Source organism: Triticum dicoccoides, chromosome 6A (genome assembly GCF_002162155.2).
Source record: "Triticum dicoccoides isolate Atlit2015 ecotype Zavitan chromosome 6A, WEW_v2.0, whole genome shotgun sequence".
NCBI lineage: Eukaryota > Viridiplantae > Streptophyta > Magnoliopsida > Poales > Poaceae > Triticum > Triticum dicoccoides.
In genome coordinates, this window is record NC_041390.1 from 580,359,462 (window position 1) to 580,363,350 (window position 3,889).

General features: G+C 43.7%; 1 pseudogene; it reads left to right on the forward strand.

The window, feature by feature from the left end:
* Window positions 1-1,054: 1,054 nt before the first annotated feature.
* Window positions 1,055-2,640, forward strand: LOC119316013 (annotated as a pseudogene).
* Window positions 2,641-3,889: the final 1,249 nt, after the last annotated feature.

Genomic DNA, 3,889 nt, shown 5'->3' on the forward strand with positions numbered 1-3,889 from the left:
TCAGATTTTTCTGCACATAATCTAGACATAATTTGATGCCACAATTGAGACTGGGAAATCCAGGTGAAAGAAGAAAGAAGAATTGGATGACAGATTATAGATATATGTTTTTCATCGTCGTTTCTGTTTTTACTTCTAGTATATTGAACATATTTTTTACACTATAGCTTTGCAATAGGTGTGGGACCAGAATATATGTGTAGTACAAGAATATATGCATGACTATTTTAATATGGTTTGTGGTTTCATTAGCTATGTACAAAAGTTTCTTTGTGTTTTCGCTGTCGTACTACAGATTTTTGGTTTTGCCTAGAATAGATGTCTCAGTTGACCAGGATACAGATTTTCAGTTGGCCAGCATGCATGTTCAGTTGGACAGTCAATGTGTTCAGTTGGCTAGAATAGATGTTTCATTTGGTCAGGATGCATATTCCGTTGGACATCATGCATGTTTAGTTGACCAGGATACATGTTTTATTGCACATATACTTTAGGTTTTCTATAGTATTCACTAAGAATACTACATGTTCAGTGTTGCCTAGCAAGCATGCTGAATTTCCAAAATACATGTTCAGTTGGCTGGGATGCATGTTTAGTTGCACACTTATGCATTTTCCGTTAGCTACAATGCATGTTTAGGTTTTTGGCTACAATGCATGTTGAATTGGCTAGAATGATATTTCAGTTGGCCAGAGAACTTGCTTTTAGTTGGTTTGTTTAACAAATCTAGGTGGGGGAAACTTGGTTGGCATGCATGTTAGAAAAAATTTCAGTAAAGTTGATCTCAAACCATGTTTAGTGTGCAACTAGGAAGTTGTGCAACTAAATCTAATGACTTGTGTTTAGTTGCACAAACCAGGAAATAGTAGGCTTCTATCCATGGTTAGTTGCATAGTAATTTGTGGTTGTTTTCAGTTGCAGATATGACACTCATGGGGGGAGGGTGGGGTTATGTGCCAGATCCACCTCTTTTTGAAGCAGCTTATCCATGAATTTTCTGCTAGATCCATGGAGAAGGGGGTTGACATATGCAGTAGAAGAAGGGGGAGAGAAGATGGCCAAAGGGAGGGAAATTACCTACACTGATGTTGCTGCCTGGTATGGCTCACCACCCTGCCCTTACATCTTTTTTGAAGCAACTTCTTCTTCTTCTACTTTGGGGCTGCCATGGCGGCTGTGTAGGAGGAGGAAGAAGGGCCTTGGATCCCCTTCTTTCGTGGAGAAGAAGAAGGCATCGTGGTGGCGTGAGGGCGAGCGGGCGTGGGAGGGGCTGGGTAGGTACAGCTGGCCACGTGGGAGCGTGAGGAGACTTTTCTCTCCTTCTATTTGGGCCTATCGGGAATGGCCGCTTGATCGCGTGGGTTCGGTGGTCGCTTTCCTTTTCTGGAGCGCGGGACCGCGGGGGGGACAGGGAGTTAACTTTTTAGGCCGGCCGCTCGATCGCACTAGTGGGCAGCCAGCCGCCCACTAGACGCGTTTAACAAGTTGACATATTAGTAACTCTGTGGCCAGTACAATTATTTTCAACCATCCGATCCAATTCCGTGACCACAAAACAAATACCCAAATGATAAATGCCACACATATGGCACTTATCAACTTGGTTCAAATGCGTCCAGGGCCATTAGATAAAAAACACGGATCTTGAAGCGCATCCCCGACCACGTCATCGATTGAGCGTGCGGTGGCAAGGGCCAACGTCTTGAACGACTAAAACGCAACCCACTCGCTTCCACCGCCCACACGCATCCCACTCCCCACCCACAGCCGTATCAATTTCTCAAAAAAGAAAAAGAAAAACCACGATTGCATCTTCTTCCCGCACTCCTCACCATCACATGTGAAATCCCTCGTGGTGAGATCCTGGCCAGCGACCAAAGCGAGGGGACGGCACTCGGCGCCGGTGGCGGCGACGAGGATGTGGGGCTACCTGTGGGCGGTCTTCTGCAAGATGTGCAAGCAGTGGCGGATCTAGAACTTTATCAACATGGGGAAACATTATAAAGGGTAGCATTTTTTCTTCTTAAAACACATTACAAATAGTTAACAAAGTACCGAATATACATATGAATGTAAAAATTTGCCAATTGTATGTGGGGGCCATGCCCCCCACCCCACCCATTAGATCCGCCACTGTGTGCAAGGGCAAGCGCAAGCTGCTCGTCGGCGCGCACCTCCTCATGAGGCGCTGCAACAAGTCCCTCTCGCGCTTCGTTGCCAACCTCCTCTCCCACCACAAAGGGCACCACAGAGGCCGCCGCGAGTACGAGTTCTCTTGAAGTGGCAACCTCGACCTGGGCTCCTTCTCCATGCGTTGACGCGTCCCCCGCGTCGTCATCGCCCGGGGCGCTGATGATGCGTGAGGAGCTCGCGATTGGGGAGGAGTGCCAGTCGGCGGGGATGTCGCCGCTGGTGCCTGGCGCGATCGACGGTGGGTTCTCGGTGCGGGTGTCCAACTTCTCATCGAACGAGGTCGACGGGGACCAGCTAGGCCTGGGCGACACCGTGGACGAGGCATAGGAGTTCATCGCCCGCTTCTACGCCCAGCTGCGTTGGTAGAACCAGATTGGGCTGCTCCCGTACAACCTACAGGAAGCCGCCCGACGCCAGCCGCTACGCGAGGTTTTCTGGTATACCTAAGCTTGTAGAGCCTGCATTTGTAAAGTGCAGGTTATCAGAGAGAAATAAAGAAGTAGGAAAATGTTCTTCAAACTGAAAGAAAGAAGAAGGAAGTATGATCTTAACAAGGAAAACTGGTAATAGGATTGAGCATAGCATGCAAAATAGGATAATACCATGGTTTTGAAGAACATTTGCCATGACTGTTCATTTTGGAAGAAAAAAATGAGTAACTCGCCATATTATTTTCATACATTTGCCATGTTGTTTTTCATACAATTCCCATTGCCTAGATATCAACAGCTTTCTGAACTTGCCACTTAATTAGCAACTTCAAAAACATGGCAAACTTGCCATGTCAACCTAAGATGGCAAACTTGCCTAAGATGTTCAAAAAACATGGCAAGCTTGCCATGTCAACCTAAGATGTTCAAAAACATGGGAGACTTGCCATGTCAACCTAAGATGTAAAAAAAACATGGGACACTTGCCATGTCAACCTAAGATGTTCAAAAAACATGCCAGACTTGCCATGTAATCTTAGTCATACGGCAATTTTCCAGGTAGTTATGTTTCTGACATCTTTTCTACTTCACAATGGTAATTTCATTTTTAATATGATGGCAAATCTAATTCATACAAAATGGGAATTTCTATCCTGTTCTTTTCCCGTATCATGGCATTTTTACACCATGTGCCTTTTGCTCCTAGCAAACTCCACGTTATGTGTTTACTTAGTTTACAGCCATCTAAAGATGTTTTTTGGCGCCATCTAAGGACCACGTGTAGTGAAATTGATGATTGGGAGTAGTTTTTGCTCACACCTTAGTGATGGCAATTTTTTATTTTTAGTAACCGTGTCATCATTTTTTCATGGCCATTTGTTTTTACATAAGCATGGCAAATTTGATAAAATATTCCATCAAATTTGAATACGCATTTTGCCATGGCAAATTGGAATATACATTTTTTTTCACGACAAAGTTGATCATTTTTTTGTGTTATTTCACAAAAAAGGCAAATTAATCACACAAAATATGGCAAGTTTTTGTAAAATACCATGGCAAATTTGAACATGCTTTTGCCATTGCAACTATTGAACATTTTGTATTATTTCACATTCATGGAATTTTTTTATTATATTATCATGGCAAATTTGATAAAAAAATCAATAGCAAAGTTGTATTTGCGTTAGCCATGGCAAGTTTCATCTCTATCCTTGTTCGTAAACAATGGCATTTTTTGCTATGTATTCATGTGATTTTCTATG